Genomic DNA, 11,910 nt, shown 5'->3' with positions numbered 1-11,910 from the left:
CCGCTGGTAAGACTGTGCCTCCTGCTTGAAACCAGCCATCCTCCTCACTCCTATTTGAACTGCAGTTTTCTGGTCGGCTTAACGCCTGCATGGGATCAGAGATGACGGTAGGGCTCTTGGAAACCCCAGCGACGTGGGCTTTTCGCCTCGCCCAGGCAGGGCGGTGGGGAGGACGGGCTGTGCCATGCCGGGGAGCGTTGCAGGGTGCTGCCGGCACCAGGGCTGGGAGGTGGGAGGCTCCCTCCGGAGCTGGGACCTGCTGCCCCCATCCCGCTGCCGGAGCCGCTGGCCCACCACTTTGTCGCTCCCCCCGGCAGTCTGGTGCCCTGGGCAACAGCTCTGGTGCGGTGCCTGCAGCCAGCCCGGTGTTGACTCTGAGTTATTAACACTCCGTTTTTCCTTCTTGTCCGTTTGTCAGAGTTTCCGGGAGTGTCATGGCAAGAACACTGAGCCTGATTCATGCTTCCTACTTAAAACCCTGACATCTTTCTCTTTTTCATATACCTGTGATTCCATGACTTCCCTTTTATCTGGAGGGGGATTTAAAATTTAATGTAAGATATTTAAATGTAATTCAAAATAATATAGGTGAAAATTCAACACCTCATTGCTAATATAAACTTTGAAATTCAATGTCAGTAAGAGCCTTTTCAGGGTGGTTCTTATTATTGAACTATTTCAGCACTGAACGAGACTGCTCAGGACCAGAGATTTTCTTAAACGTGTTTAGTGACAGGGTGTCCACCTGGACATTCACTCTACATTGCTCTGGTTTTAGTAAACAGATTTGTGGTCTGGTTTTATTTACAGGTTTCCTAATTCCTATGGGAATTCAATATAAACCGATGCACTGATGACCTTGTCCGCATCCCTGGCAGTTCATGGTACCCAGGGATGCTCAGGGCACTTGCCCCTCCCAGGGCTGGCAGCTGCATCCCAGCTGTGGGGGCTTCGGGGGCTACTCCTCCTGCAGCAGGGGGTGAACTCGGTCTGTCTGACCTGGCTGGGCTCTGCCACACACCCTGTTTGAACAGGGAAGGTGCTGTTTGAACAGGGAAGGTGCTGTTCGAATGGGGAAGATGCTGTTTGAACGGGGAAGATGCCGTTTGAATGGGGAAGGTGCTGTTTGAACAGGGAAGGTGCTGTTTGAATGGGGAAGGTGCTGTTTGAACGTAAAGTGCAGTAAAGTGCAGCTGCTTTTGGTTTGACCATCGGGAGTGTGCATCTCTGAAAAAACAGGGTGTGCTCTGCAGTGTGGGAGGGATGGGACAGGGGTAAAAGCCAGCCCCCTACTGCAGCAAGCCCTGGCTGGGGGCCACCATGCTGTCAGTGGGGAAAAAACCACATTTTTGGAGGTTTCTGTGAGGCATTCTGTGTTTGGCTCCATTGGTGCTTGCCATGGTGGCTGCATCTCTCTGACTCTTTGGGCACCTACCCCTGCTGGGTTGTCCCCTCCATCCCCATCCTCTTGAAGAACACGGATGCTTCTCAAATGTTCTGTGCTGGAGCTTCCCGTGCCAGGGAAGGTGAGGGGATGCTGCTTGGCTGCAGCAAGTGAAAGCTCTTCTGCTTTCGCCGCGGTCAGCGTGAGCATGGCAGGGACACAGTGCAGCCAGGAATGAGTCACCCTAGTGAGCGAGAGGGCAGCTCATCTTAAAAACTTGTCTTAAGCACAGTGTAAGGTGGCAAAGCTGAGCTCAGGGCCAGGCTGGAGCATGAGGGCTCCAGGTCCTTGGGAAGGTGCCTGGGTGGGTGGGGGCAGATGTGGGGTGCTCACCCTGAGCAGGGTGCGTGCCCCCCATTCCCAGCAGCATCCATGTGTCCATCCCACTTGGCAATCGCACTCAGCTCCCCTGAACAGCTCTGAACTGCTCACCTTTCACAAATCAACGTCACTTAATTCTGGAAGAAAATGTCTTTATTTTTTTAAATGTCCGTTTGTGTTCATGGAAGGTTGCAAACATTCGGTAATGAATACGTCAGTATAGGCGACACATGGCACGCATCCTTACAAACTGGCCTGAACAGTAACATTCCTTTTGAATATTATTTTATTAAATATTAACTTTCAGTATCTAAACTGGTAGTTTTACATGGATACACACCTTCTGAGTACCTCCCATAGCTATGGATACTTAAACAATTTGAAAAACAAGTATTGCCTGATTCAGCTCCCTATAATGCAGCTCACATGAGACATGGGAAACATTTCATATCAGCTGAATAAACTTTGAGGAAAAGCAAACAAGACCATCAGAGCCCTGTTTGCTTTTGTATTACCCGGAGTCTGGCTGGATTTGGGTGACACGGCTCTGCTTAGTCAATAATAAAACATGTAGTGGCTGAAGTTACCCACTGGATCCCAACGGCCAGGGAGGGAGCAGAGATGGGAGCTCACAACTGGAGTGAATCTGCTCCAGCCCCGGGGCTGGTTCTGGGGGCTGAGAGGGAGGGGAAGGTGCTGGGTGGCCCCGATGGCCCTGTCCCCATCTCAGGGTGGCTCTGTCCCAGCTGTGAGAGCACTGGGGCGATGCAGAGCCGAGCCCTGGGGCGGTGGCATGGGGCAGTGTGCTAGAGACATAGTGTGGCTGCAGCCCCAGCCGGGACCCACGGGGTTCCTCCTCACACACCACTCAACAGCAGGTTCCTGAAGTCAACACTTAAATACAGCATCATCACAGTAAATATCTCAAAGTAGCCATAAATAAATAAATAAATAAATAAATAAATAAAATTACTCTTTCTTTCTGAATCAGTATGACATAAGTTAAAATATTAAAACTATATAAAATATTTAAATATTATTTTAAATACCTGTCTTTTAACAGAACAGCATGTTTCAATCATTATGGCAGGCATGGCTGCTGTCATACCATCAGTTTTTATACATATATATATACTTCAAACCCATATGCATATATATATACACAAACCCCATATATCTTTATATAAAAATATTCTATGGCCATATATTCCTGAGAATAAGTTAATAGTGGAATCACATTTTGTTTGGAGTAGAGTTCAGGTTCTTCATTTCCTCTTGGTTTTGGTGCTGTTGTTCTGTTTAGGCACTTGGAATTTTCTCAGAGAGCAATTTCAAATAATTGCCCAATGTGTCCAGGAACACTTTGCTCGTTACTTGAACAGTCTTACATTCCTTGTCAAGATCCTTTTTTTAAAAAAAAGAACATAATTCAGGCATGTAACTTAAATATTTATCATATTTCTATTTATCATATTTAAGTTATTTGATATATTTGTTTTCTATAGAATGGGCTATAATATCCCACACGTTTGGGAGAGCTGAGCTGGTCTCTGGAAACCCCGAGGCGGCGTGCTGGTGTGCCGACGGTGGCTGCACAGAGGGTGTCATGATGCTGCCACCCAGATCCAGCTGCTTTTCATATTATTATGGTTCTTGCAATTGAGATTACCACGGGGAAAGGTGGCAGCACATGGCTTCTTAAGGGAGAGTGCTTCAAGGAAGAATTTGCACCCTTCTTAATGATACTAATTTTCAGAAGACATTTCTAGTGCCCATTGCAGCCAAATCAGTGCCTGTCCCAGCTGCTGTGTCCCGTTATGCAACAGCCTTTGCTGAATATTGTGCTATTGAATATCACAAAGTCAAACTTACTTTGGGGATAACGTTTTGGTATCCCTCGAGCAAGGTCAGTCTTTTGGCGATGAATCTGCTTTGTATGTCAAGTTTTTCCAAGGTGCTTATAAAGGCTTTCAGGTGGCTCTGCATGCATCTTTCCACCTGCAAGCACAGGGGACAGTTATTGCGACAGTTGTGCGATACGTTGGTACCACGTAAATGACACATCATATCCCAGGAATTTAGATACCCATGAAAAATAATAACCTACAGGAATGAAGAGCTGCGTTTTAAAGCATAGCCCCTAGTTTTGTATTCAGCAATTTACTGGACACTAAATTGAGGAAACCATGGGGCAGTCTATAATTTTCATATAAAAACATGCCAGGGACAAAAAAATACTCTGCTGCCTTCGATGGAAGTTGCAGGTGCCACTAGAAACTGGACATGCAGAATTTAGAGGTGTCCAACACGGGAGGCGTTTGTTCCTAGAGGGAAAGGCCAACCCTGCATTAGGGCTTCGTTACTTGCTGTCATGTCTCTGTTAAAACTAGATCAGAATTGCTTGATGAAATAAAGTAATTCTTGCTGCTGTTGTGAATTTGCAACTTTTCTCCCTGAGAATAAGAGGGGCTGGTGCTGTTTGCCTCATGTTCATTTTTGATAGGAGATGGGCTCCTACTTCTCACTTGCACCGCTCATCTCCTCCATAAAAAGCTCATTTTTCCCACTGGATTGCAGGCACATACAGCTCAGGGCAGTTAATGGGTCTGTATGGGATATAGACCTAATAGTAATTTCTGACTGTTCCAAAACTAAGGGTTCAGCGTGAATTTTGGAGGCTATGGAGAATATGTCAGTGCACGTGTAAGACCTTTGCCTACTGACAGAGCATGGGCAGCAGCTTTCTGTAGGTTCTGGCCATAACTTTGCATTTCCCTGGGTTTGAGCTGTCTTAGTACTATCTAGGTTCTGAAGTGGAAAATAAATTTCGGGATTTGAGACAATAATTTCAAAGAGAAGAAAAGTATGCAGTTTCTTACCATAGCATTCACAGTTACAACTCTGGGAGCCTGGTGAAGAGAAAATGAAATTAGCAACTGCAAAAACAAAACTTGGACTAGAAAGGCAGCTGGCTGAAAGCCATTCAAAATAAAGAAACTTACTGCAGTTAAATTTAGCTCCTTTATGTGTTCAAGAACTTCTTGAATCATCAGTCCTACCAAAGTCCCGGGGTGCTTTTCAGTCGACGAGCTGGTGGGTTGGGATGCCTGCAGTGGTGCTGAGCTGCACAGCGCCCCGAGGCTGAGCAAAGCCACGACCTGGAGCAGCATCACGATGTCAGCTCTGCCTTCGGCTGGGTGAGCGATGCCTGCCTCTGCCGGGGGTTCCTCTTATATACACAGCACTGGAGGAAATGATTAATATCTCACCACAAACAGGCTCTTGCTGAAGGGGAGGCGGGGAAGATTTACCTGAGGAATGGAATCTGCTGGTTATTCAAATTAGTAAGAGTCTACGTACTTTCTACATGAAGAGCGGTCCTGCAGGCTCTGTCCCAAACCCCTCCGCTCTGTGTACTCCCAGGGTGAGCCACACAGATCCTCCATGTGGGTGAAGTGTAGCCGGGTGTCTGTATCCATGTGTGAAGATGTTAAAGCGTGCATTCACGGGCTATACACAGACACATATACACAAATGTATGCACAATTGTACATGCTGGAGAACAAAACCCTGATTTATATTAATTCTTCAGCACTTGAAAAAGTTGGAGGTCATTTAAAGAAAATGTACAGGCTCCCCCAGACACCTAGGGTTATAGTGCTCAACACTAGAATATTTATTTTTTTTTAAGATCTGTATGATATCTACCTGAACTATCCTGTACAGTTTCTACAGGGAATTGTGTGGTTAAATTCAGGAAATATATTGCGACTTGACTGAGTCAGGCCAGAGGTGTCACGTGTTGGGGCGCTTGGGGAAAGGCACTGTAGCCTCGGGGGGGGGCTCCCCAGCTGTCCCAGGGGGAAACTAAACCTGAATGGCAACCAAAAAACAGTTTGCCATCAAATTTAATTTAATATGGGTAGAGCTGCTAGTGCACAGGACAGGCTAATTATGAATATCAAGTGGAGAAATTTGGTAAAGGATGATTCAGAAGCCTGGCCTGTGGGTATAAAAAAAATGGGATTTCGTAAGAACAGCTGTCCCCCAGGCTGGCACTGGGAAGCTCAGCCGGGGGTGCTGGGGTCCTGGCAGAGAGCTGTGGTCTCCGCATCAGCCTGGGCTGTGGCATCTCGCACTGGTTTGGGTTTGGGCTACAAGTGGAAATGTGAACCAAGCAGTAGTTCTCCATGTTTTATTTACAGTCTGAAAATGTGGTTTCCACATCACAGTGCTATTTATTAACTCCGGGGCTATTGAGAATGCACTTGAGGGTGCGGGATGAGGTTATAGCCATCTCCTGGGAAGGCAAAGGAATCCTGTACTCAGTGTGTTCCCGTGCCTAGCCCACTTCAGAGCAAGCAGGAAGAGGACACACTCCATCATCCAGAAATTTTGTTAGGGTGTACTTTGCTCTTTAATCCAATATTGCTGATGAAAATCCTGAATAACGCTAGACCCAGAGCAGATCCTTACAGCCGGGGCTAATTACAGCCTTGTAAGCCAATGGTGAATTGTTGCTCACCTGCTCTGTTTAGCAGTGATGTACTTCATACAGTAATTTCAGTTACTTTCCCCTAATTTGCTTATGAAAACATGCTGTAGTCTTAGGCAAACATTTCAAGAAATGTTTTTCTACTAACCAAAGTATAAGTCCAAAGAGCAAACTATTTTTTCCAAACATTATGTTTGACATGATCTGCTTTGCTTTCTGTTTGTTATTGCCCTCTGGAAGCTGAAAGAGGTTTTAAAGTCAGGTTGGCTCTTGGCAGGCTGCGGTGTTACTCTGGCTGGACCATATCCAGGGGCATCTTCCAGGAGGGCAACACTCCCTTACCCTGCCTGCAGGTGCTTTATTGCCTACAGGTCAGGGGGCTGGATGCTGTCTCTCAGTTTAGCTCACATGCTATCAGGTATGTTCAAGTCACACAAAGTTTTGCATTTTTGCACCTCTAGGATGCATTTCATTAAATTCACTGAATACATCAACCTCCTGAAATGCTGACCCTACTATAACAACCTGCTTTTCTCCTGCTGTAATATGAAAGAGATTGCACCGTGGCAGGCACTTTGTAGACAACACTGTGAGTTTGCACAGCCTTTAAAAAAATGTAAAGTTAGAGGGGAAAGGAGAAACCTATCTCCTAAGTTAAGATACGGGCAAATCACATCATCAGTAGGCTTTCTTCCAGCCACCTTAGTGCTCCCACATGTCTACATCTTTAATCTAAGAGGTAGTTTCCAGCAATGAGCTATAGTTTCCTCATCATTTCACTAATATTTCAGCTGTGCTTAATAATTCCTTCCACATTCCTGCAATAATCTATGACACTTCTCTGGTAATTCCCAACATTTTTAGTGCAGCTGTCAGGGTCATGCATATTTCAGGATGAATTTTTTATCATCCTGGACATACTTTCATGCCAGAGCAGGGGACCTGGTGTGCAGGCAAGGGCTGAAGACCGGCTGAAAGCTTAGGCAGGAGGGTGAGAGTGTGCAGACAGGGATGAGTGGTCCAGGAGGGAAACCGACAGGTGTAAAACATATTAGTAAGAATACTTCAAATACAGCAAGCGATTTACAACAGGCCAGCATAAAGCAGTTACTCACACAGCCCCACAAGCAAGACACTTGCCAGAAAAAACAAAAGCCAGTGTTAAACTCCAGGCTGATAATCTGAGATAAATGCCAGGACTATGACTTTTATGATTACTTTATTGGATACAGTCTAGCTTGTTAGAGTAAGAAAATAGCTGCGCTGAGGAGGTTATGGAAAAACAGTGTCACCGTCTGGTGTCAGCACCATCTCTGAGGAAGTGCTTCATCGGGAAAGGGGTTTGCATTACAGGAGCGAGACACTTACTGATGTTTCCAGGGATGTGCAGGACAGAGTAAGGATCTGTCGTGTCTTATATCTCCACAGCCTGCTGGTAGGTCCCAAACAGATTTTGCACATTTATAAAATGTGGAACAGGAAAAAAAAAAAAAAAAAGAAAAGAAGAAATACAAAATAATCCTGCACCAGGCAAACATAGCTGATGTCTGTGACCCTTCAGTGCTGCTTGGCTGTTTTGTGTCTGTGTTTTGGCCACTTGCCTCCGTAAGTGTCATGCTTTGTGCCTCGTCTTCCCGAGAACACATCACACTCAAATCTGATAAAGATTGTCCCTGTTTTGTGATTCAAATGGTTCATCATTACTTTGTTTTGTTATTATATCTGGGCCAGGAAACCTGGCTGTGAAACCCACAGTGTGTTCCCTCCATTTGGTAGGAAACTGTCCGCAATAACAAGACGTTTCATCCTCTGAAGAAAATGTCCTCAGACATTTCAACCTTTCAGTCCTGAGCCTGTTGTGCCAGGCACTGCCACGAGCCCAGCAACACCTTCCCCTCACCCGCGAGGGCAGTCACTCTGCCAAAGAACAGATTAACTCTGAAGAACAGATTGTGTCACCCCAAACCCATACTGGCTATTTTAAAACTCATCAACCACCTTATTTTGCAGAAGAGACCGATAGAGAACTGGTTCCCAGATCCCCCGGCAGCTCCAGCCGAGCTGGTTGCTCCATAAGCTCCTTGGCTTTCTTCTGGCCCCAGGCTGTGTTTGCCTTTCTCCACTCCCAGAAATTCCCATAGTCCTCTGAGTTTTTCAGGACTGTTGGCAGTCAGCCACGGTCACGATGCAGAGAGCCTTAGAAACGTGAAAATTAATTGCATCATGTCCTGCAGGCTCAGCTGTGGCTATCTTATTTAATTATTCTTTCAGGCTTCTTTTTCTTTATGAAGATAACTAGTGTATTTTCTTGACTAGAGCTCCTACATACATCCTGGCTTACAGAATCTTTGCTCCAAATTTCTGCAACAGATGAGTAATAACAGCTGTGTGTTGGTGGCAAAGGAAGAGCCTCAAGAAGATAACCTAGTTACAGAGGGTTACGTGGTCAGCATGTAGGTTCTCCTCTAGAAATACAGCTCGGAGTTGGTGCGTTGGATGTTTAGTATCTGGTCTTAGGAAAGAAAATCTCCCCAAAGCCTTAGGCTTCAAACTGCTGTAGTGTTTTGTAAAACCGTGAGCATCCAGCCACTGTGCCAACTTTTGCAAGATGGGAAACTAGATTCTTTGCAAACTAATGTACAGCTCCGTTCTAAGAAACCTGCAAGGGCCCTTTCTAGGAACCGGCACACTTGTGGCAGATGAGCAGCATTGACCTGTCTTGGAGAGTGGTGTAGAGGAAGATTTGTGCATAGTCATCGGTGGTGATTACATCAGCCCAAATGCTTTTTCTGTAATGCCCAGAGGTGTGCGGAAAACTGCAAAGTCAGAGGGGCTGTTCTGGTCCTGCTGGAGCTGGAGGACGGGGGAAGGAGGGATGCCCTCTCTTCTGACTCCAAGCAGAATCTCCTGGTAATGAGGTGAGGTTGGTTTCTCTGAAGGTAGCACATCGTACCAACCTTGTGCTGTTGGTACAGTAAATACTGAAGAAATGCAGCTGTCTCAGTCCATAGCCCCCAGCACAAGCGAGCCCGCCTGCACAGCTGTCACCGCTGGTCACTGCATGCAGCCTGTAGGACAGCACTTGGCCTCTCCTGCAGCGATGGGGTGACTGGGAATAGATGGCAAACCAGAGGTGGATCACCGCCCTGCCGTTGTACTGCAAGGCACTGAGTTACTCTGACACTCAGCTTCCCATTAAGCTGAGCTGAAGTTTTAGTTGATTTTTGGGATGCCCACTCTCCGGAGTGAGCTTCTGCAAAAGGGTAAATATCCTCCATGCTCGCTAATCTCAATTTATTTACTCTCCTTCCAGTCACTTATTTCAAAATGTGTATATGTTTACAACCATATAATGTTTTCTCCTGGAACTATTAAGACTTACTCTTGGGTGATCTTGATTTAACAATCCTGTTAATTATGTTTAATTAACCAAACTCCTGAGGGAATAAAAGAGTAACAGAAATATTTGTGTCAGAAAGTTAATTTACCTTACACAGGTTTTATTTCCAGTCTCCTACAGAAGCTGTACAGATGGTTTGCAACAAAACCCACAGGTACAGGCAGCAAGTGCTTTTCTGTACTCTTAGTAGAACCTTCGCAAGGTCTCGCCGAGACATCAGGAATGCAAAGGTGTGAGGAGAGCTTTAACCATGGACTCTGGCACCCATCCAAATGCCTGTTGCTTTGGAACAGACCTCTGAAAAAGTTTCTCTGAGTCATGTAAAGGCTTCCAGGCTTCAGCAGGGGAAAGGTCATGGCTTTTGCCAGCCTGCCATGAAAACGCAAAGCTGGAGCCTTCTGCTGGGCTGCAGCCTGGCTGCTTCACCTGTGCTTGCCACCCGCTCTTTGGCTGCGTTTAGACAAGATTAGGCAAGTTTGTTCTGACAGTAAAAACATTAATGATAATGTCAGCTGTGTTGCGTAGGTCAGTCTGCATCTTCCCAATGCCTGGCAGAGTCTGAGGTCTGTTGTCCTCCTGTACACGTAATCTTGCATTCCGCTGGGCTCCTGTCGCTCCTGCATTGAGCACAGGACAGGCACGCTTCGTTCTTGTGTCATTTGCTCCCACGTGGCCAAGAAGTATCTCAAGATATTTTGTGATAATCTGTGCACTGACTAGAAGAACTCATTGTTATCTCTACTTTTCTTGATTTTTTTTTCCTTCTTTTGAAACTCTCAATAAATCAGGTGCATTTGGTAGTGGCTGTGTACAGAAAGGGAGGTACAGTGAGGCTTTACATTTATAAATTTCTGTGGCATAAGCTTTAGTTGGCTGCATCGGCATTACATGAATGAGAGACATTATCAGTAGCACTAGAGGAGGGGAAATAAGCCCATAATCACGATCAGTCCAAAACACAAATCAGGGAAGCTCCATGAACTAAATCAGGCAAACGAGAATGATTTAAGTACAGCAAGTAGTTTGTGACATTTAATATAACAAATGCAAGACAGAATTCAGAGTATTGATGCCAGCCTGATGATCGTCAGGCCACTGTCAATGACAAGTGTAGAAATCAGTCATCTTTCCTAATCCATTGTGATTTGGAAGACATCCTTCAGCATGCTGGGATGCAGGTGGCTGTGGGAAGGGACTGGAAACTCCTCATTCCCAGTGCTGGTGAGCTGCTGATGCTCAGTAGACATCAAATGGCAGCTGGTGGTTTCTGTTTCGGAGGAAGGATGCTGCCTATGCACAGTAACCACAGAGAGAATGAAAATTTAGTTTTTAAAGGTACTTGAGGATTTATTTATGAATATCTTTCATGAAATGAACCTTCAGCCTCCAAGAAAGGAACTATCAGCATAAAGCCACAGGTGCTGATCGGGTCCCTGTAGCCAAGGCTTTTACCTGGGCATTTTTTGCAGGTTTGTAGTAGCCTGGGATACAAGTGACCTGGTAACAGATTTCACAAATCTGACTTTGTCTCCTTTTGTTGTCTGTGTAATGAGTTCTTTTACCACTTTTTGTACCTTGTTGCTAATAAGACCAAAGTTGAACTCTCAGAAGCTTATCTTCAGGGTCTTTTCCAACCTAAATGATTCTATGATTCCTAAGGAAGAAAATCCTAAAATGAAGTTTACTTATGTGACTGTAAATTGATCTCCTTACATTGTGCTTTCAAACTCCCTTTAGCTATGTTTTGTATTTTTTTTTCCCCACTAAAAATTTGTTCAACCCCTACTTTGCTCAGGGTGGACCTTTCTTGGACTGCAGCTGTTGTCTTGCTATAGCATTTTCTAACTTCTAAGTGGTTGCTTTGCAACTTTAATAATCCTTAGTAAGTAGTTTTTCCTACCTAATTTTGAGGGGGTTTTGTCCAGTAAACCGAAAACGAAAATCCCAGGCAAGGTACCCTGTGGAGTCCCAGTGACATCAGCATGGTTGTAACCTTGGTGAACTGCACTGTGTAAGGCCACAGAGATTTCAAAGATGGTTTTTATGTTTTCAGTCTTACTAAGTAACTTTTTTTACTTAGTCCTGTTTTAGAAACTACTGAACTGACATCTTCAAGATAAGCTCCCAGTCAGCATGGAAAATTTTGACCTAGTGATTAAACATTTACAAGTCTGTTGGCAAAAGAAAACGATAAGCGGTGTGTGAGGCTCCCCAGCAGAAGGGAGAAGGTGCATCTTCCGAAAGCACGTT

Source organism: Falco cherrug, chromosome 8 (genome assembly GCF_023634085.1).
Source record: "Falco cherrug isolate bFalChe1 chromosome 8, bFalChe1.pri, whole genome shotgun sequence".
In the NCBI taxonomy this organism is placed as follows: Eukaryota; Metazoa; Chordata; class Aves; order Falconiformes; family Falconidae; genus Falco; species Falco cherrug.
This window is presented reverse-complemented; position numbering follows the sequence as displayed.